At 40.7% G+C, this 23,924-nt stretch overlaps 1 protein-coding gene and 1 pseudogene across 2 annotated transcripts in view; one reads left to right on the top strand and one right to left on the bottom strand.

Annotated features, from left to right (window-relative positions):
- Nucleotides 1–23,924, bottom strand: part of KCNH1 (potassium voltage-gated channel subfamily H member 1) — a 742,144-nt gene that overhangs the window by 451,748 nt on the left and 266,472 nt on the right. The window lies entirely within an intron of this gene.
- On the top strand, nt 1,688–1,786 carry LOC111750736 (U6 spliceosomal RNA; annotated as a pseudogene).

Here is a 23,924-nt window from a genome sequence, read left to right as displayed (position 1 = left end):
ATCCGTGCTCTGTTAGCTGATACATCTCTTCTCACTCTCTGTTCTCTATCAGTTTCTTATTCCATTCGGTGCTTGGCTAAGTTCTTTATCTCTTCATTTGACACTTCAGGTTTCAGGACCGATGTTTGTCTGTTTTGCTTAGTTTTTCAGGTCTTTGCCATGGAGGGACAGTGTAGTGCTTCTGTCTATGGTGCCATGTTGGCCACAGATACTTTAAATAATGTGTTTTTTCAGACATACCAAGCCCATAGGTGAGAGGTTAGCTTAGTTTCTTTAAGCACTGCTTATTATTCAAATCACTTCACTTCAGAAGTTAAACAAGGTCAGCACTAAAAAACTCCCAGGACTCTCTACCCAACCCCACGTGAGGCCCCTGATGCCCGGGGAGGGAAGAGACAACCTAAAGGAGCCCTCTCCGCAGGTGGCCCTATTCTTGTCTTCCTCATGGTGCTATTATGACAGTAAAAAAAAAAAATACTAATAAAAGAATAATTCATAGGGACAGAGTTTGGAAGGTTAAAATCAAAGGCTCTGCAAATGAGTGTGGTAGAGGTGGAGATATTATTTAGAAATGGTGTTCCAAGTCATGATGCATGTACGGACAGTAATTTAAATCCCCTTCTGGTGATACCAGGACACAATTTTGTATTTGTACAGAAAAGAGCCCTCAGCTACAAACACCCTCCAGGCAAGCAAATAAGCCACAGTTTCCCAGAAAAGAAAGCAGATGGCCAATAGGAGCTGCTAAAGGATGGGGCCACTAAACCACTCTGTTCTAAATGGAAGGGTTAGGACAGAAGTCTTGGCTCAGTTGTCCTGGGATCAGGGAACTTTGATATGGAAGGGGCCCTAGATGTGACTGAGTCCACACTCCTCATTTTACAGATAAAGAAACAGAAGTTCGGGGAGGATGTGATTCGCACCAGGCACAGAGCAGCAAATGACAAAGCTGAGACACAAGCCCTGGTCTCCAGAATCCTCCCTCACCTAGTATACTTTAACTACTCCATGAGGCCAAGTCTAGAAGGAACCAGGGGTGCTGTGTTCTAAAATGTCTGTTACTAGGAAACACACAGCTCTTACTATGTACCAGGCACTGCACATTACAAGTATTACCTCATTTAATTCTCATAATTTCTGTAAAACAATTTTTTTTTTTTTAAGAACTACTATTATCCCCATTTTACAGAGAAGGGAACTGAGGCACAAAAAGGTTAAGTAGGTAGCCCAGGATTACAGAACGAGTAAGTGGCAAAGCCAGATTCAAACCCAGGCCTTCTGGTTCAAGGTTTACAGGAGACCAGAGAAGAGCAATTGCTTTAATAAAAAGGACCTTCCAATGGTTTCCTCTCCAGACAAAACCCAGCATCTTTCCAGTGGCGCACAAGGCCCCACATTTTCTGTATTGCTTTCCCCCTCACCTATGTTTCATGACTTCTCCAGCCTCATTTCCCACCACAGTCCCCTCACTCACTCCCCTACGGTCACAGAGACCTTTTGCTGCACCTCAAACGTGTCAGGTAGGCTCCCAACTCAAGGCATTTGAGCTTATTTTTCCCTCCACCCAGAACACTCTTACCTAATATCCCCAATATCACTCTCTCACTCATTTCCTTGGGGTCAATCCTCAAAACTTACCTTCTTAAGCAAGGCCTGCTCTAATGCCCTATTTAAAACTGCAAACTCTGTGCTGGCTTTGGCATCGCATATGCTAAAATTGGAACCATACAGAGAAGATTAGCAGAGCAAGGGTAACTTGCAAATTTCTGAAGTATTCTATATTTTTGTGAGAATGGTTGCACAACTTGAAGAACGTATCATTGTCATGGAATTGTACATGTAGAAACTGTTGAGCTGGTGTATGTTTTGTTGCGTATGTTTTTAACAACAAAAATAAGATAAAATTATTAAAAATTAATTTTAAAAATAAGAGTAATAAAATTGCAACCTCCAGCCAACGTACCCTAACCCCTTTCCCTGTTTCATTTTCCCCAGAGCATTTATCATCATATAGTGGACTCAAGAGACTCTTGTTGTTGTTGTTAGGTGGCGTCCAGTCGGTTCCAACTCATAGCAGCCCCATGCACAACAGGACAAAACAGGACCCGGTCCTGCGCCATCCTTACAATCACTGTACTGCTTGAGCCCATTGTTGCAGCCACTGTGTCAACCCATCTCATTGAGGATTTCCTTTTCCATTGACCCTGTACTTTACCATGCATGACATCCTTCTCCAGGGAATGATCCTTCCTGACAACATGTCCAAAGTATGTAAGAGGCAGTCTCACCATCCTTGCTTCTAAGGTTCTACTTCTTCCAAAACAGATTTGTTCATTCTTTTGGTAGTCCGTGGTATACTCAATATTCTCTGCCAACATCACATCTCAAACGTGTCAATTCTTCTTCAGTCTTCCTTACTCACTGTCCAGCTCTCAAGTGTATATGGTGCAACTGAAAATACCAAGGCTTGGGCAAGGTGTACGTTAATCTTCAAGGTGACATCTTTGCTCTTCAACACTTTAAAGAAGTCTTTTGCAGCAGGTTTGCCCAATACAATGCATCTTTTGATTTCCTGACTGCTGCTTCCATAGGTGTTGACTGTGGATCCAAGTAAAATGAAATCCTTGACAACTTCAATCTTTTATATGTTTATCATGATGTTGTTTACTTGTCCAGTTGTGAGGATTTTTGTTTTCTTTATGTTGAGGTGTAACCCATGCTGATGTGGTCTTTGATCTTCATTAGTAAGTGCTTCAAGTCCTCTTCACTTTCTGCAAGTAAGGTTGTGTCATCTGCATAACACAGATTGTTAATGAGTCCTCCTCCAATCCTGATGCCACATTCTTCTTCATATAGTCCAGCTGCTCATATTATTTGCACAACATACAGGCTGAATAGGTATGGTGACAGGATACAACCTTGACACACACCTTTCCTGGCTTTAAACTATTCAGTATCCCCTTCTTCGGTCTGAACAACGGCCTCTTGATCTATGTACAGGTTCATCATGAGCACAATTAAGTGTTCTGGAATTCCTACGCTTCGCAATGTTACCTATGATTTGTTATGATTCACACAGTCAAATGCCTTTGCATAGTCAATAAAACACAGGTAAACATCCTTCTGGTATTCTCTGCTTTCTGCCAGGATCCATCTGACATCAGCAATGATATCCCTGGTTCCATGTCCTCTTCTGAACCTGGCCTGAATTTCTGGTAGTTCCCTGACAGCACACTGCTGCAGCCACTTTCAAATGATCTTCAGCAAAATTTTGCTTGCGTGTGATATTAACAATATTGTTCGATAATTTCTGCATTTGGTTGGATCACCTTTCTTGGGAATAGGCATAAATATGGATGTCTTCCAGTCAGTTGGCCAGGAAGCTGTCTTCCATATTTCTTGGCATAGACAAATGAGCACCTCCAGTGCTGCAACCGTTTGTTGAAACATCTCAATTGATATTCCATCAATTCCTGGAGCCTTGTTTTTTTACCAATGCCTTCAGTGCAGCTTGGACTCCTTCCTTCAGTACCATCAGTTCCTGATCATATGCTCCCTCATGAAATAGTCGAACATTGACTAATTCTTTTTGGTATTATGAGTCTGTGTATTCCTTCCATCTTCTTTTGATGCTTCCTGTGTCATCTAATATTTTCCCCATAGAATCCTTCACTATTGCAACTTGGGGCTTGAATTTTTTTTCAGTTCTTTCAGCTTGAGAAACACGGAGCATGTTCTTCCCTTTTGGTTTTCCATCTCCAGCTCTTTGCACATGTCATTATAATACTTTGTCTTCTTGAGCTGTCATATGAAATCTTCTGTTCAGTTCTTTTACCTCATCATTTCTTCCTTTCACTTTAGCTAGTCTGTGTTCAGGAGCAAGTTTCAGAGTCTCCTCTTACAACCATCTTGGTCTTTTCTTTCTTTCCTGTCTTTTCAATGACCTCTTGCTTTCTTAATGTATGGCGTCCTTGATGTCGCTCCACAATTCGTCTGGTCTTCAGTCATTAGTGTTCAACACATGAAATCTATTTTTGAGATGGTCTCTAAATTCAGGTGAGATGTACTCAAGGTCATATTTTGGCTCTCATGGACTTGCTCCGATTTTCTTCAGGTTCAACTTGAAACAGCATATGAGCAATGGATGGGCTGCTCCACAGTCAGACCCTGGCCTTGTTATGACTGATGATATTGAGCTTTTCCATCTTCTCTTCCCAAAGATATAGTTGTTTTGATCCCTGTGTATTCCATCTGGTGAGGTCCATGTGTATAGTCATCGTTTACTTTGGTGAAAAAAGGTATTTGCGATGAAGAAGTTGTTGGTACTGCGAAATTCTCTCCTGCCATCTCTGGCATTGCTTCTATCATCAAGGCCATATTTTCCAACTACTGATCCTTCTTCTTTGTTTCTAACTTTTGTATTCCAATCACCAGTAATTATCAGTGTACCCTGACTGCATGTTCGATCAATTTCAGACTGCAGAAGCTGACAAAAATCTTCTATTTCTTCATCTTTGGGCTTAGTGGTTGGTGGATAAATTTGAATAACAGTCGTATTAACTGGTCTTCCTTGTAGGCGTATGGATATTATCCTATCGCTGACAGCGTTGTACTTCAGGATAGATCTTAAAATGTTTTTTTTGACGATGAATGCAACACCATTTCTCTTCAAGTTGTCATTCCCAGCATAGTAGACTATATGACTGTCCAGTTCAAAATGGCCAATACCAGTCAATTTCAGCTCACTAATGCCTAGGATTTTGATGTTTATGCATTCTATTTCATTTTTGGCGATTTCCAATTTTTCTAGATTCATACTTCATACATTCCAGGTCCCAATTATTAATGGATGTTTGCAGCTGTTTCTTCTCATTTTGAGTCGTGCAACATCAGCAAATGAAGGTCTCAAAATCTTTACTCCATACACATCCTGAAGGTCAACTCTACTTTGAGGAGGCAGCTCTTCCTCAGTCATCTTTTGAGTGCCTTCCAACCTGGAGGGCTCATCTTCTGGCACTATATTAGACAGTGTTCCGCTGCTATTCATAAGGTTTTCACTGGCTAATTCTTTTCAGAAGTACTGTCAGGTCCTTCTTCCTAGTCTGTCTTAGTCACCTGAAACGTGTCCTCCATTGGTGAGCCTGCTGGTATCTGAATACTGGGGGCATAGCTTCTAGCATCACAGGAACACGCAAGCCCCCACCGTACAACAAACTGACAGACAAGTGGGGGCAAGGGTCTCTGGGTGCTGCAAATGATTTTCTCTTCGCTACTAATGAAAAATTGGTGGTTCAAATTTACCAAGCCAGTGCCAATGCAGAAGAAAGTTCTGGCAATCTACTTCTGAAAACCAGCCACTGAAAACCCTATGGAACACAATTCTACTCTGCAGCACACGGGGTTGCCGTGAGTCACAGCCGGCTCCACAGCAATTAACAACAAGCATGCTATGTGCTTCAAGTTTGCTCCTTGACTGCCTGAAGGCATTAAATGCAAGCATCAAGCTGTATCCTTACCACCTAGAACATTATTGTCAGAGCAGCAGACTCTTCAATGTTTATTAGCTGAATGAATGAATACATAGTGTCCACCTGCACTTAACAATTTACGAAGCTTTTACACGAGTATTTTCCCACTTGGTTTTCATAAAATAACTGAAAATGGCTTAAAGGATTCATGTCAGAAAGGTCTGGTTTTACATCTCCCACTGGTCCAGAGTGTGTTCCTAGTGGCCTGAGACATGGCTTGTCACTTCCAGGGGAGATAAGGAGGCAACGGGGCCAAAAACCAGCACCAAGATACTCAGTCCTAGAAGACTGGGAGCACATGCATCTTGTCACTTCCCTGCAGGCAAGCCATGTTTCAGAAATGGAAATCCTTTTCAATTTGCTTCAGTCTTAGACTAAAACCACTGGTTTACAAGGCAGGCAGTCACATTGAGACACTCCTGGTTTTAGAAACTCCAGTATTACTCATCAAGCTTCATGTGCAGAAATACTCAGCTGCCTTTTTTGAGGGCATCAACTACAGCCTAAAAGACAGTTCTCACTGTAAACAAGGGAGTATCACATCCCAAAATTCGTATTTTATTCTTCACTTCTATAATTTTCATCAACCTGGCCAGATTTTATCCATTTTCAATAAAAATCAGCTCAAACAACACCTCTTCAGCAAAGCCTAGTCTGAATCTACCTCCTCCCCCGCCCCCTACCCTGCTCAAGAATTAATCTCTTTTCATTGAATTCCCACAGCTTGTTGTATCACTATTATTACATTCATCTTATCCTACCTTTAGAAAGGTTTTTGCTGTATATCTTGAACTCCTACTACACATATTGACACAGTGGTATTTCAGTGGTAGAATTCTTGATTTCCACAGATACCTGGGTTCGATCCCTGGCCAATACACTTTACTTGCATCCACCATCTATCTGTCAGTTGAAGCTTGCATGTTGCTATGATGCCAAGAAATTTGGAAGACAGCTACCTGACCAACCAACTGGAAGGGATCCATATTTACACCTATTCCCATGAAAGGTGATCCAAATGAATACAGAAATTATGGAACAATATCATTAATATCACATGAAAGCAAAATTTTCCTGAAGATCATTCAAAAGTGACTGCAGCAGTATATCAACAGGGACCTGCCAGAAATTCAAGCTGGATTCAGAAGAGGATGTTGAACCAGGGATATCATTGCTGATGTCAGATGGATTGTGGCTGAAAGTAGAAAATACCAGAAGAATGTTTACCTTTGTTTTATTGACTATGCAAAGGCATTTGACTGTATGGATCATAACAAAATATGTATAACATTGTGAAGAATGGGAATTCCAGGACACTTAATTGTGCTAATGAGGAACCTGTACATAGATCAAGAGGCAGTTGTTCGGACAGAGGACAAGAGGATACCAAGTAGTTTAAAGTCAGAAAAGGTGTGCGTCAGGGTTGTATCTTTTCACCATACCTATTCAATCTGTATGCTGAGCAAATAATCTGACAAATTGGACTATATGAAGAAGAATGTGGCATCAGGATTGGAGGAATACTCATTAACAACCCACATTATGCAGATAATACAACCTTGCTTGCTGAAAGTGAAGACTTAAAGCACTTACTAATGAAGATCAAAGGCCACAGCCTTCAGTATGAATTGCACCTAAACATAAAGAAAACAAAAATCAGAGGCAGGGCCAAGATGGCAGAGTAGTCAGATGTTTCTGGTCATCCCTCTTACAACAAAGACCCAAAAAAACATGTGAAACAACTATATATATGACAAGCTAGGAGCCCTGAACATCAAAGGCCAAGTTAGAAAATGGACTGAGTGGCAGGGGCGGGGAGAGATGGTTCAGAAGCGGCAAGGAGCTCCTGGACCTGAATCACCAGTATCCCTTAAGTACCAACCCCTGGAGCAACTGTGGTGGGACTGGCAGTAGCATTCTGGACACAGTTTCCTCAGGGAGAGAAAGTAAGCCACACAGCCTTTTCACACCCCCAGAAAAAGAGAAGAACAGCACTCTCAGCAAAAGCTAAGTACTTGCATTTATCTTACTGTACTCCCAGTAGCCAAACCGGCTTCGATGGCTGTCAATTTCCCTGGGCCTGAGGAAGATACCACTGCATGTCCTGAGCCATTCTCCCAGCCTTGGAGAAGGAATAAATTTACAATTAGGGAAGAGATAATCTGCCTGCTACACTAAGCTGGAGAGCTCAGAACAGAAGTGGCTCCTGTCCAGGCACAAATGGTCCAAAGGTTTTAAATACTTCTCACCCCTGCATGGACCTGTGTGGGCCCATTTCAGGAGAACAGGCCCTTGTTGGCAGACTGCAAATGTTTCAGCTATGTTGTTCAGAGGTGGAAGTTTAATGTTTGACACCGCTTTGCCTACTAAATAGGGTCCTCACCTATCCACATCAGGGGCCTGAGGACTGGTGGCTCCCCCCAAGTCGCCTGGCCAACTGTGACAGGGGTCCAAGGATAAGTGGTACCTCCCAGCCCTTACAACCAAAACTACGGGGTGCACATGGTCCAGCTGCAGAACCCACCCACCTGTGTGCTCTAGGGAACAGGGATGCACTTTCCTTACAGACACTCAGAAGATGGTTGTCAGCCCCCTGCCTTGTTCAGAGCATGATCCCCTGCTGCAACCAGATACCTGTGCCTACAGCAATCACCCCTGACCCTGTGAGACTGTAGGACAGAGCCTGTACCACACACTTGATGACCAACTACCTGGACACATGAGCTTAACCCGTACAAGAAAAGTGAATGGACTCCTAGGCTTATATACGTGGTAACAGTTCTAGTCATCTGGTGACAGGACGTTAGAACTTCAAAGGCAAAAATAAGCTAGCTCACTCAAGCAGCCTATTTGGGCATATCAAAACAAAACAAAGCATGAAGCTATGATGCAGTAAGCCAACATAAAACAAACTAATAAATAACTTATAGATGGCTTGGAGACAACAGTCAATATCAAATCACATAAAGAAGCAGACCGTGATCACTTCAACAAGCACTGAAAACAAAGACTCAAGGAATCTTCTGAATGAAGGTGTCTTCCTAGAATTACCAGATGCAGAATAAAAAGATTAATATAAAGAACTCTTCAAGACATCAGGAACAAGATCAAGGAAAACACAGAAAAAGCCAAGGAACACACAGATAAAGCAGTTGAAGAAATTAAAAGGTTATTCAATAATATAATGAAAAATTTAATAAGCTCCAAGAATTCATAGAGAGACAGCAATCAGAAATTCAGAAGATTAACAATAAAACTACAGAATTAGACAAGTCAACAGAAAGTTAGAGGAGCAAAACTGAGGAAGTGGAAGGTAGAACTAGTAAGCATGAATATAAAACACTTGGAACTGATATGTTCAAAGAGAAATCAGATAAAAGAATTAAAAGAATGAAGAAACCCTAAGAATCATGAGGGACTCTGTCAAGAGAAATAATCTACAAGTGATTGGAGTACCAGAACAGGGAGGGATAACAGAAAATACAGAGAGAATTGTTGAAGATTTGTTGGCAGAAAAATTCCCAGATATTGTAAAAGATGGGAAGATATCTATCGAAGATGCTCATTGAAACCCACATAAGGTAGATCTCAAAACAAAGTAACCAAGACACATTATAATCAAACTTGCCAAAACCAAAGATAAAGAGAGAATTTTAAGAGCAGCTAGGGATAAGCAAAAAGTCACGTAAAGAGGAGAGTCAATAAGAATAAGTTCGGAGTACTCGGCAGAAACCATGCAGGCAAGAAGGCAATGGGATGACTTATATAAAGCATTGAAGGAAAAAAATTGCCAGCCAAGAATTGCATATCCAGCAAAACTGTCTCTCAAATATGAAGGCGAAATTAGGACATTGCCTGATAAACAGAAGTTTAGGGAATTTGTAAAAACCAAACAAAGACTACAATAAATACTAAAGAGAGTTCTGTAGTCACAAAGTCAATAATATCAGATATCAACCCAAGACTAGAACACAGGACAGAGCAACCAGATGTCAACCCAGATAGGGAAATCAAGACAAACAAATGCTCAAAACGGGGAAAGAGCGATGTCATTACATTAAAAAAAGACAACATTAAAACAATAAAGAGGGACTAAGAAATGTAGTCATAGATCTTTCATATGCAGAGGAAGTCAAGGAGATATAAAGAAATAAAAGTTAGGTTTAAACTTAGAAAAACAGGGATTCTAGGTCAACTCGCATAATAAAATCTATAAAGAAAACATTCTGCATCCCACTTTGGAGAGTGGCTTCTGGCATTAAGCGCAAGCAAGCAGCCATCTAAGATGCATCAGTTGGTCTCAACCCACCTGGGGCAAAGGAGAATGAAGAACACCAAAGACACAAGGTAATTATGAGCCCAACAGACGGAAAGGGCCACATAAATCAGAGACAACATCAGCCTGAGACCAGAAGAACTGGACGGTGTCCAGGTACAACTGATGACTGCCCTAACAGGGAATGCAACAGAGAATTCCTGATGGAGCAGGAGAGCAGTGGGATACAGACCTCAAATTCTCGTAAAAAGACCAGACAATGGTCTGATTGAGACTAGAAGGACCCTGGAGGTCATGGTCCTCAGACCTTCTGTTAGCCCAAGACCAGAACCATTCCCAAAGCCAACTCTTCAGACAGGGATTGGACTGGACTATGAGATAGAAAATGATACAGGCGAGGAGTGAGATTATTGGATCAAGTAGACACATGAGACTATGTGGGCAGCTCCTGTCTGGAGGAGACATGAGAAGGCAGATAGGGACAGAAGCTGGCTGAATGGACAAGGAAATACAGGTTGGAGAGAAGGAGTGTGGTGTCTCACTAGGGGAAAAGCAACTAGGAGTATGTTGCAAGGTGTATGTAAATTTTTGTATGAGAGAATGACTTAATTTGCAAACTTTCACTTAAAGCACAATACAAATTAAAAAATATAAAGTAAGTACAACTAAAAAAAGAAAAAAATCCAATAAGCAACATCATGATAAACAGAGAAAAGGTTGAAGTTGTCAAGGATTTCATTTTACTTATATCCACAATCAACGCCTATGAAAGCAGCAGTCAAGAAATCAAAAGATGCATTGCACTGGGCAAATCTGCTGCAAAGGACCTCTTTAAAGTGTTTCAAAGCAAAGATGTCACCTTGAAGTCTGATGTGCACCTGACCCAAACCACGGTATTTTCAATCGTATCATATGCATGTGAAGCTGGACAATGAATGAGGAAGACTGAAGAAGAATTGATGCCTTTGAATTGTGGTGTTGGTGAAGAATATTGAATATACCATGGACTGCCAAAGAGTGAACAAATCTGTCTTGGAGGAAGTACAACCAGAATGCCCCTTAGAAGCAAGGATGGCGATACTGCGTCTTACATACTTTGGACATGTTGTCAGGAAGGATCAGTCCCTGGAGAAGGACATCATGCTTGGTAAAGTACAAGGTCAGTGGAAAAGCGAAAGATCCTCAACAAGATGGATTGACACAGTGGCTGCAACAATGCTCAAGCATAACAATCAATGATGGTAAGAATGGCACAGGACTGGGCAGTGCTTCATTCTGTGCTACATAGGGTCACTATGAGTTGGAACCAACTTGATGGCACCTAACAACAACAACAACGTGATGCTAAACAGGTTTTAGTGGAGCATCCACACTAAGGCAGGCAAGGAAGAAAGGCCTGGCAATCTGCTTCCAAAAACCAGCTTATAAAAACCATTTGAATCACAATGACCTGATCAGCAACTGATCATAGGGATGGCACAGGACTGAGCAGCATTTCAGTCCATTGTGCCTGAAGTCGCCATGAGTCAGGAGCTGACTCAACAGCAGCTAACAACGACTACATACACAAATGCTTACTGAATAAGAGACTATGTTTCATTCACCTGGACGTGCCCCCAAAGCACCCAGTGAAGTGAGTAGCACATAGCAGGCATTCAGTAATTGATTCCTGGATGAGCCAACAAACAAATGATCAACTATTTGGAAGGACTATAATAGGCTGTGGCTAATGCCCTACTCCTATCCTCAGGCCTGGATTCCTATAACAGCCATCCTCCAGGGACCTCTGACTGAATCTGACCTACACAATTCTGTTGTCTTACACTATTTTTATCAAGTTACTCTCCTGCTGAAAAATCCATTAGTTAGTATGGTAAACAACCTCTTTGAGAATGCAATACCCAAAATCATATCAAGAGTCTTAACAGTTTCATATCCTTTACCCTAATAATCCTGTCAGCGGATGTTAATGGATAGACAAAAATCTAAAAGACAAAATGCACCATTCCAGAAATCTGGATGTCAATTTAGGTGTGAATCCTCCTTCTCTTTCATCCTCCAGGTACCGGCAATCATCAAGTTGTATTAATTTTGCCTCCTGTTTGCTTCTGGAACCAATCCAACTTTCTCCTTCCACACAGACACAATCATCTCTTACCTGGATTGCTGCACCCGCTGCCCTAACTGGACCTTTGCCTTCAGGCTTTGTTGCTGTTTTTGTTGTTATCTGCCATCAAGTCGAACCAAACTCATGGTGACCCCATGCACTACGGAAGGAAATGATGCACAGCAATGCACCATCGCCGTGATCAGTTGTAGCTCAGACTGTTGTGATCCATAGGGTTTTTTTTCTTTTGCACTTTAAGTGAAAGCTTACAAATCAAGTCAGTCTCTCATACAAAACTTTCTATACACCTTGCTATAATACTCCTAGTTGCTCTCCCCCTAATAAGACAGTATACTCCTTCTCTCTACCTGTATTCCCCATGTCCATTCGGCCAGCTCTGTCCCTTTCTGCCATCTCACCTCTGCTCCAGACAAGGAGCTACTCACGTAGTTTCATGTGTCTACTTGATCCAAGAATCTCACTCCTCACCAGTATCATTTTCTATTTTATATTCCAGTCCAATCCCTGTCTGAAGACTTGGCTTTGGGAATGATTCCAGTCTTGGGCTAACAGAAGATCTGAGGACCATGACCTCCAGGGTCCTTCTAGTCTCAATCAGACCATTGTCTGGTCTTTTTACGAGAATTTGAGGTCTGTATCCCACTGCTCTCCTGCTCCATCAGGAATTATTTGTTGCATTCCCTGTTAGGGCAGTCATCGGTTATAGCCGGACACCATCCAGTTCTTCTGGTCTCAGGCTGATGTTGTCTCTGATTTATGTGGCCCTTTCTATCTCTTGGGCTCATAATTACCTTGTGTCTTTGGTGTTTTTCATTCTCCTTTGCCCCAAGTGGTTTGAGATCACTTGATGCATCTTAGATGACCACTTGCTACCATTTAAGACCCCATATGCCACTCTCCAAAGCGGGATGCAGAATGTTTTCTTAATAGATTTTATTTTGCCAATTCACCCCTGGAACCATGGTCCCCAGGCCCACGACCCTGCTGCTCTGGTCTTCGAAGCCTTCGGTTTATTCAGGAAACCTCTTTGTTTTTGGTTTAGTCCAGTTATGCTGACCTCTTCTGTATTGCGTGTTGTCTTTCCCTTCACCTAAATTAATTCTTGTTTCCTATCTAATTAGTGAATACCCCTCTCCCTCCCTCCCTCCCGACCCTCATAACCACAAAAGAATATTTCCTTCTCTGTTTAAACTATTTCTCAAGATGTTATAATATTGGTCTTATACAATATTTGTCCTTTTGCAACTGACTAATTTCACTCAGTGCAATGCCTTCCAGATTCCTCCATGTTATGAAATGTTTCATGGATTCATCATTGTTCTTTATCGATATGTAGTACTCCATTGTGTGAATATACCATAATTTATCCATTCATCCACTGATGGGCACCTTGGGTGCTTCCAACTTTTTGCTATTATAATCAGTGCTGCAGTGAACATGGGTGTGCATATATCTGTTTGTGTAAAGGCTTTTATTTCTCTAGGATATATTTCAAGGACTGGGATTGCTGGATATTATGGTAGTTCTATTTCTAGATTTTTATGAAAGTGTCAAATCAATTTCCAAAGTGATTGTACCATTTTACATTCCCACCAGCAGTGTATAAGTGTTCCAGTCTCTCTAAAACCTCTCCAATATTTATTATTTTATGTTTTTTGGATTAATGCCAGCCTTTTTTTGTTGTTGTTGTTGGAGTGAGATGGTATCACACTGCAGTTTTGATTTGCATTTCTCTAATGGCTAACGATCATGAGCATTTCCTCATGTATCTGTTAGCTGCCTTTGGTGAAGTGCCTGTTCATATCCTTTGCCCATTTTTTAATTGGGCTATTTGTCTTTTTGTTGTTGAGTTTTTGCCATACCATGTAGATTTTAGAGATCAGAGGCTGATCAGAAATGTCATAGCAAAAACTTTTTCCCAGTCTCTAAATATTCTTTTTACTCTTTTGGTGAAGTCTTTCTATGAGCATAGGTATTTGATTTTTAGGAGCTCCCAGTTATCTAGTTTGTCTTCTGCTGTTTGTGCATTGTTAGTAACGTCTTGTATACTCCTTATGCCATGTTTTAGGGCTCCAAGCGTTGTCCCTAGTTCCATGATCTTGATCATTTTAGATTTTAAATTTAGGTCTTTGATACATTTCGAGTTAGTTTTTTGTGCGTGGTGTTGAGGTATGGGTCTTGTTTCATTTTTTGCAGATGGATATCCAGTTATGCCAGCACCATATGTTAAAGAGACCATCTTTTCCCCATTTAACTGACTTTGGGCCTTTTTCAAATATTAGCTGCTCATATGTGGATGGATTTATGTCTGGATTCTCAATTATGTGCCAATGGTCTATGGCTGTTTGACTACTGTGTCAGTATAAAATCAGGTAGTGTGAGGCCTCCAACTTTGTGTTTCTTTTTCAGTAATGCTTTACTTATCCGGGGCCGCTTTCCCTTCCATATGAAGTTGGTGATTTGTTTCTCCATCTCATTAAAAAAATGTCATTGGCATTTGGATTGGAATTGCAAGGTATCTATAGATCGCTTTGGGTAGAACAGGCTTCCTACCCACGTTGAGTCTTCCTATCAATGAGCAAGGTATGTTTTCCACTTAAGTAGGCCCCATTTGGTTTCTTGCAGTAGTGTCTTGTAGTTTTCCTTGCATAGGTCTTATTACATCTCTGGTTAGATTTATTCCTAAGTGTTTTATCTTCTTGGAGGCTACTATAAATGGTATTGATTTGGTGATTTCGTCTTTGACTTTCTCTTTCTTGGTGTAGAGGAATCCAACTGATTTTTGTATGTTTATCTTGTACCCTGATAGTCTGCTGAACTCTTCTATTAGTTTCAGTAGTTTTCTTGAGGATTCTTTAGGGTTTTCTATGTATAAAATCATATCATCTGTAAATAGAGATGCTTTTACTTCTTCCTTATCAATCTGGATGCCCATTATTTCGTTATCTACCCTAATTGGTCTGGCTAGGACCTCCAGCTATATGTTGAATATGAGTGGTGAAAAGGGCATCCTTGTCTGGTTCCCCTTCTTAAGGGGAATGCTTTCAGGCTGTCTCCTTTTAGGATGATGTTGGCTGTTGGCTTTGTATAAATGTCCTTTATTATGTTGAGGAATTTTCCTTCTATTCCTATTTTGCTGAGAGTTTTTATCATGAATGGGTGCTGGACTTTGTCAAATGCCTTTTCTGCATCAATTGATAAAATCATATAATTCTTCTCTTTTGTTTTATTTATGTAATGAATTACCTTGATTGTTTTTCTAATGTTGAACCATCCCTGCATACCTGGTATGCATACTCCTTGGTCATGGTGAAGTATTTTGTTGATACGTTGTTGAATTCAATTGGCTAGGATTTTGTTGAGGATTTTTACATTTAAGTTCATGAGAGATATAGGTCTGTAATTTTCTTTTCTTGTGGTGTCTTTACCTGGTTTTGGTATCAGGGTTATGCTGGTTTCATAGAATGAGTTTGGGTGTATTCTATCCTTTTCTCTGCTCTGAAATACCTTTAGGAGTAGTGGTGTTAACTCTTTTCTGAAAGTTTGGTAGAACTCTCCAGTGAAGCCCTTCGGGCCAGGGCTTTTTTTTTTGTTCAAAGTTTTTTAATTACCTTTTCAATCTCTTATTATGGGTTTATTTAGTTGTTTTACCTCTGTTTCTGTAAGTTTAGGTAAGTAGTGTGCATCTAGAAATTCATCCTCATCTTTTACATTTTCAAATTTTTTTAGAGTGCAATTTTTCATAGTAATCTGATATGGTTCTTTTCATTTCAGTTGGGTCTGTTATGATATCGCCCGTCTCATCTCTTATTCAGGTTTTTTGCTTCCTCTCCTGTTTTTCTTTCGTCAGTTTGGCCAATGGTTTATCAATTTTGTAGATTTTTTCAAAGAGCCAGCTTTTGGTCTTGTTAACTCTTTCAATTGTTTTTCTGTTCTCTATTTCATCTAATCCTGCTCTAATTTTTATTATTTGCTTTCTTCTGGTACCTGAGGGTTTCTTTTGTTGCTCTCTTTCTATTTGTTCAAGTTGTAGGGATAATTCTTTGATTTTGGTCCTTTCTTCTTTTTTGATATAAATTGATCTCTGAGCACTGCTTTAGCTGTGTCCCAAAGGTCTGACATGAAGTGTTTTCATTCTCATTGGATTCCGTGAATGTCTTTATTTCATCCTTAATGTCTTCTATAATCAAGTCATTTTTGAGCAGGGCGTTGTTCAGTTTCCAAATGTTTGATTTCTTTTCCCTATTTTTTTCAGTTATTGATTTCTACTTTTATGGCTTTATGGTCAGAGAAGATGTTTTGTAATATTTCAGTGTTTTGGATTTTGTTAAGGCTTGCTTCATGACCTAATAAGTAGCCTATTCTAGAGAATGTTCCATGCGCGTTGGAAAAGAAAGTATACTTGATTGTTCTTGGGTGGAGTGTTCTGTATATGTCTATGAGGTCAAGTTGGTTGACTGTGGCATTTAGATCTTCCGTGTCCTTACTGTTCATTTTATGTATCTTGAAACCCCGTCATTGGCTGCACAAATATTTCATATGGTTATATCCTCTTGGTATATTGTCCCTTTAATCATTATATACTGTCCTTCCTTATCTTTTGTGGTGGATTTAACTTTAAAGCCTATTTTGTCATAAATTAATATTGCCACTCCTGCTCTTTGTTGATTATTGTTTGCTTGATATATTTTTTCCATCCTTTGAGTTTAGTTTGTTTGTGTCTCTAAGTTTAAGGTGTGTCTCTTGTAGGCAGCATATAGATGGGTCATATTTTCTAATTCATTCTGCCACTTTCTGTCTCTTTATTGGTGCATTTAGTCCATTTACATTCACCATAATTATGGATAGGTTTTATGAGTTTAGTGCTGTCATTTTGATGTCTTTTTTTGTGTATTGCCAACAGTTTCTTTTTTCCACTTAATTTTTTGTGCTGAGTAGCTTATCTTTATATATTGGCTTTTCCTCTTATTCATTGTGGTAGATTTTGTTTTTACTGAGTCTTTCTGCTTTTCTTGTATTTTATTTTGGTGTGTAGAATTGTTAGTCTCCTTTGTGGTTACCTGAATATTTACCATTGTTTTTCTAAGTTTAAAACAAACCTTTTTTTCTTATATCACCTTGACTTCCTCTCCACATGAAAGAGCTATGTCTACATTTTTTAGTCCCTCTTTATTTTTTTAATGTTGTCATCTTTTACATAATGATATCATTGTTTACCTATTTTGAGCTTTTTTATCTTGACTTATTTTTGTGATTTCCCTGTCTGGGTTGATATCTGGTTGCTCTGTTCTGTGTTCTAGTCTTGGGTTGATATCTGATTTTATTGATTTTGTGACTACAGAACTCCCTTTAGTATTTCTTATAGTTTGCTTTGGTTTTTACAAATTCCCTAAACTTCTGTTTATTTGGAAATGTCCCAATTTTGCCTTCATATTTGAGAGACAGTTTTGCTGGATATATGATTCTTGGCTGGCAATTTTTTTCTTTCTTTGCTTTATATAAGTCATCCCATTGCCTTCTTGCTTGCATGGTTTCTGCCGAGTAGTCCGAGCTCATTCTTATTGAGTCTCCTTTGTAGGTGACTTTTCCTTTATCCTTAGCCACTCTTAAAATTCTCTCTTTATCTATGGTTTGGCAAGTTTGATTATACTATATCTTGGTGACTTTCTTTTGAGTTCTACCTTATGTGGGATTCGATGAGTATCTTGGATAGATATCTTCTCATCTTTCACAATATCAGGGAAGTTTTCTGCCAACAAGTCTTCAACAATTCTCTCTATATTTTCTGTTATCCCTCCCTGTTCTGATACTCTAGTCACTCATAGGTTATTTCCCTTGATAGAGTCCCACATTAGTCTCACTAATTCTCCCTTCCACTTCCTCAATTCTGCTCCTCTAACTTTCTATTGACTTGTCTAATTCTGTAGTTTTATTTTTAATCTTCTGAATTTGTTATTGCTATCTCTCTATGAATTCTTGAAGCTTATTAAATTTTTCATTATGTTCTTGAATAACCTTTTTAATTTCTTCAACTGTTTTTGGCTTGTTCAGTGTTTTGCCTGATCTCATTCCTGATGTCTTTAAGAGTTCTGTTCATTAATCTTTTGTATTCTGCATCTGGTAATTCCAGGATAACACCTTCATCTGGAAGATTCCTTGACTCTTTGTTTTCAGAGCTTGTCGAAGAGATCATGGTCTGCTTCTTTATGTGATTTGATATTGACTGTTGTCTACAAGCCATCTATAAATTATTAGTTTATTTTGTTTGCTTACGGTATCTTAGCTTCTTGCTTTGTTTTGTTTTGATATGCCCAAATAGGCTGCTTGAGTGAGCTAGCTTGATTATTTTTGCCTTTGAAGTTCTAACGTCCTGTCACCAGATGGCTAGAGCTCTAATTAGGTATATGAGCCTAGGAGTCCATTCACTTTTCTTATTTGGGTTCAGCTCAGGTGTCCAGGTAGTTGGTCATCAAGTGTGTGGTACAGGCTCTGTCCTACAATCTTAGAGGGTCAGGGGTGATTGCTGTAGGCACAGATATCTGGTTGCAGCAGGGGGTTATGTTCCAAACAAGGCAGGGGGCTGACAATCATCTCCCGAGTGTCTGTGAGGAAAGCGCATACCTATTCACTAGTGCAGACAGGTAGGTAGATTGTGCTCCTGGACCATGGACACCCAATGCTTTCGGTTGTAAGGACTGCAAGGCACCACTTATCCTTGGATCCCTGTGACAGGTGGCTAGGTTATGTGGGTGGAGCCACCAGCCCTCAGGCCCCTTATGTGGGTAGGTAAGGATCCTGCTTAATAGGCAAAGCAGCGTGAAACATCAAAAACTCACCTCTCCACCACACAGCTGAAACGGTTGAAGTCAGATCTTGAACACATATACCACTGCAGTCTGCCCACAAGGGCCTATTCTCCTGAAATGGATCCACACAGTTCATGTAGGGGTGAAAGATATTCAAAGTCTGTAGACCGTTTGTGCCTGGGCAGGACCTGCTTCTGTCCTGAGCTCCCCAGCTTAGTGGAGCAGGCAGATTATCTTTTCCCCCAATTGTTAAGTTAGTCCTTCTCCAAGGCTGTGAGAATCCTCAGGGTGCACAGAAGGACCTATGTCAGGCCCAGGAAAATCAAGAGCCACTGAAGCCAGCTTGGGTGCTGTGGGCAAAGTAAAATAAATGCAAGTACTTAGCTTTTTCCAAGAGCGCTGTTCTCTGATTCCGGAGGTGAGAGCAGATTGTGCAGCTTGCTGTCTCTCCCTGAGGAAACCCTGTCCCGTATGCTACCACTAGCCCTGCCGTGGTCACTCCAGATGGTCGTGCCTGAGGGGCACCGGTTTCCGCAGAGTCAGGCCCAGCAACTTCTTTCTGCTTCTAATCTGTCTCTCCCTCCCCTGCTGCTCAGTCAGATTACCTAACATGCCTTTGATGTTCAGGGGTCCTAGCTTGTCATATATATAATGGCTTAACTTGTTTTATCAGGTCTTTGTTGTAAGATGGATCACTGGAAGCATCTTTCTACTCCACCGTCTTGGCCCTACCTCTCCCATAGGGTTTTCAATGGTTGATTTTCGGTAGTAGATCACCAGGTCTTTCTTCCTAGACTGTCATATTCTGGAAGCTAATCTCTCCCTGTAGTTAAAGAGGATTAGGATAGGACATAACACCTTTGCTCAGGTCACATCTCTGATCCAATGTAAAGGGAGTTTCCCTGGGGTTTGGCTTGCACCACCTTTTATCTTACAAGAGATAAAAGGAAAGGGAAGCAAACAGAAAGTTGGGTACCTCATACCACCAAGAAAGCAGTGCCGAGAGCAGAGCGCATCCTTTGGACCCACTGTCCCTATGCAATGAATCACCTAGTCCTGGGGAAGATTGATATGAAGGGCAACAGACAAAGAAAGCCTTCCCCTGGCGCTGACGCATTGAATTTGGACTTTCAGCCTATTTTACTGTGAAGATATAAATTTCTCTTTGTTAAAGCCATCCACTTGTTGTATTTCTGTTATAGCAGCACTACATAACTAAGACAAGATTTACAGCAACATGCCAGCCTCCAATGAGAGATGGTGGCTTCACGTGAGGTGCATTGGCCAGCAATCAAACTTGGGAAGGTGAGAATTCTACCACTGAACCAACTCATGCCTCCAAGCTTACCCCTACTGCTTTATTCTCAAACTACAACTAGAGTATTCTTTCTAAAAAGCAATTCTGATCATGAACTTCTGCTAAGAGCTCTTCAATGCTGTCATGATATAGACCATGCTCCTGAGTGGGGCACACAGCTGCTTTCCCTGCCTTCTCTCAAACCTCTGTCTCACACACCTACACTCCAGCCACACTGAGCTACTTGAATTCCTTAGGTATGCCATGCTCTGTCTGAACTCCTGTCCTTCACATAGGCTGGTCCCCCTGCCTGAAATGATGTCTCCTTCCACTCTCCTCCCTTCCTTTTTTTCCCCTGGCCAACTCCCTACTTACCCTTCATTTTAAAGCTCCTCCGCAAGCTCCCAGCCACGGTGGCCTTCTCAATGCTCCCAAGCACTCAGCGCATGTCCCTGTTGTTGTATTCACCACCATGCAATATTATGGCCAATTTTCTTTACTACTTCACACATAACTATTAGCTTCTGGAGGGCAGGGACTGTGTCAATTTCAGCACTAGATTCCCACAGCATACCAAGTCCTGTGCTTGCATTAATGGGCACTCCACAAATATTTGCAAAATGACTTTGGAAATTAGATTGGCCTCTGAACAGGTAGTACATAATCAAGAATGAAACCACCTGCCCTGGGATTATATTCCTACTTAGAGCTCAATCTTGAGGCGGAGCCAAGATGGCGGAATAGACAGACGCTTCCGGTGAGCCCTCTTTACAACAAAGATGTGAAAACACAAGTGAAATGAGTATATTTCTGACAAGCTGGGAACCCTGAGCTTCAAAGGCAAGCTTAGAAAATGAACTGAGGGGCAGGGGGAGGAAGAGACAGTTCAGAAGCAGAGAGGAGTTACCAGACCTGAATTGCAGGGAACCCTCAGGCACTATTCCTGGAGCTGCAGCAGCAGCAGACTGGTACTAGAATTTGGTTGCAGTTTCCTCAGGGAGAGCAGCCAGCTACACAGCCTACTCACACCTCCGGAACCTAAGAAGAACGGCGTTCTCGCCAAAAGCTAAGTACTTGTGTATATTTTGCAGTGCCCCCCCACCCCTGCCACTCCCAAGTCCATTTCAGCTGCTGAATTCCCTGGGCCTGAGATAGGCCTTGTTGAGCACCTGGAGCCATCCTCCTGGCCTTGGAGAGGGAAAAAATTTGCAACTGGGGGAAAACGTAATTCGCCAGCTCCACCAACTGAGTGAGCTCAGGACAGAAGCAGCTCCTATCCAGGCATAAACAGTCTGTGGACTTTGCGGAGCTTTCCCTTCTGCACGGACCTGTGTGGGCCTATTTCAGGAGAATAGGCCCTTGTTGGCAGGCTTCAACCATTTCAGCTGTGCAGTGGAGAGGTGGGTGTTTGATGTTTGACATTGCTTTGCCTATTAAACAAGGTCCTCACCTACACACGTCAGGGACCTAAGGACGGGTAGCACCACTCAGGTCACCCAGCAACCCATGACAGGGATCCAAGGAAAACTGGTACCTCCCAGTCCTTATAAACAAAAACTTTGGGTGCGCATGATCCGTCTGCAGAGCCCACCCACCTGCACACTCTAGCGAACAGGGATGCGCTTTCCTCAGAGACACTTGGGGGTCGGTTCTCAGCCCCCTGCCTTGTTCAGAGCATGACCCCCTGCTGAAATCAGATACTGGTATATACGCCAATCACCCCTGCCCCTCTAAGGCCGTAGGACAGAGCCTGTACCATACACTTGATGATCAGCTACCTGGACACCTGAGCTGAATTCATACAAGAAAAGTGAATGGACTCCTAGACTGATATACCTGATAACAGCTCTAGCCATTTGGGGACAAGAAGTCAGAGCTCCAGAGGCAAAAATAATCAAGCTAGCTCACTCAAGCAACCCATTCGGGTATATCAAAACAAAACAAAGCAAGAAGCCACGACATAGTAAGCAAGCATAAACTAATAAATAACTTATAGATGGCTCATAGACAACAGTCAATATCAAGTCACATAAAGAAACAGACCATGATCACCTCAACAAGCTCTCAAAATAAAGAATCCAGGGATCTTCTAGATGAAAGTGCATTCCTGGAATTACCAGATGCAGAATACAAAAGATTAATATACAGAACTCTTCAAGACATCAGGAAGGAAATGAGACATTATGCAGAACAAGCTAAGGAACACACAGATAAGGAAATTGAAGAAATTAGAAAGATTATTCAGGAACATAATGAAAAATTTAATAAGCTGGAAAAATCCATAGACAGCAATCAGAAATTCTGAAGATTAACAATAAAATTACAAAGGTAGACAACTCAATAGAAAGTCAGAGGAGCTGAATTGAGCAAGTAGAAGCCAGAATTTATGAACTCGAAGATAAATCACTTGGCACTAAAATATGTGAAGAAAAATCAGAAAAAAGAATTAAAAAAAATGAAGAAATCTTAAGAATCATGTGGGACTCTATCAAGAGAAATAACCTATGAGTGACAGGAGTACCAGAACACAGAGGAATAATAGAAAATACAGAGAGAATTGTTGAAGGTTTGTTGGCAGAAAACTTCCCTGATATTGTGAAAGATGAGAAGATATCTATCTAAGATGCTCATCGAACTCCACACAAGGTAGATTTTAAACGAATGTCACCAAGATATAATCAAATTTGCCAAAACCAAAGTTAAAGAGAAAATTTTAAGAGTAGCTTACGGATAAACGAAAAGTCAGCTACAAAGGAGAGCCAATAAGAATAAGCTTGGACTACTCGACAGAAACCATGCAGGCAAGAAGGCAATGGGATGACATATTTAAAAAATTGAAGGAAAAAAAATGCCAGCCAAGAATCATATATCCAGCAAAACTCTCTTAAATATGAAGGTGAAATTAGGACATTTCCAGATAAACAGAAGTTTATTAAATATTTAGGTACCCAATGACAGGGCTGCAAGATACATAAAACAAATTGAAAAGTGAGATAGACAACTCCACAATAATAGTAGGAGACCTCAACACACCACTTTCGGTGAAGGACAAGACATCCAGAAAGAAGCTCAATAAAGACACGGAACTTCTAAATGCCACAATCAACCAACTTGACCTCATAGACATATATAGGACACTCCACTCAACAGCAACCAAGTATACTTTCTTTTCTACTGCATGTGGAATACTCTCTAGAATAGATCACATATTAGGACATAAAGCAAGCCTTAGCAGAATCCAAAAGATTTAAATATTACAAAGCATCTTCTCTGACCATAAGGCCATAAAAGTGGAAATCAATAACAGAAAAAGCAGGGAAAAGAAATCAAACACTTGGAAACTGAACAATACCCTCCTCAAAAAACACTGAATTATAGAAGACATTAAGGATGAAATAAAGAAATTCATAGAATCCAATGAGAACGAAAACACTTCCTATCAGAACCTTTGGGACACAGCGAAAGCAGTGCTCAGAGGTCAATTTATATCAATAAATGCACACATCCAAAAGGAAGAAAGGGCCAAAATCAAAGAATTATCCCTACAACTTGAAGAAATGGAAAGAGGGCAACAAAAGAAACCCTCAGGCACCAGAAGAAAACAAATAATAAAAATTAGAGCAGAACTAAATTAAATACAAAACAGAAAAACAATTGAAAGAATTAACAAGACCAAAAGCTGATTCTTTGAAAAAATGTACAAAATTAATAAACCGTTGGCCAAACTGACAAAAGAAAAACAGGAGAGGAAGCAAACAACCCAAATAAGAAACGAGATGGGCGATATTACAACAGACCCAACTGAAATTAAAAGAATCATATCAGATTACTATGAGCTCAGTCTTTACCCTACTCACATCATTGAGTCTCCAAGCTACAAAGTAAATAT

The sequence above is a fragment of the Loxodonta africana genome, chromosome 20, assembly GCF_030014295.1.
Source record: "Loxodonta africana isolate mLoxAfr1 chromosome 20, mLoxAfr1.hap2, whole genome shotgun sequence".
Lineage (NCBI taxonomy): Eukaryota > Metazoa > Chordata > Mammalia > Proboscidea > Elephantidae > Loxodonta > Loxodonta africana.
This window is presented reverse-complemented; position numbering and strand designations above follow the sequence as displayed.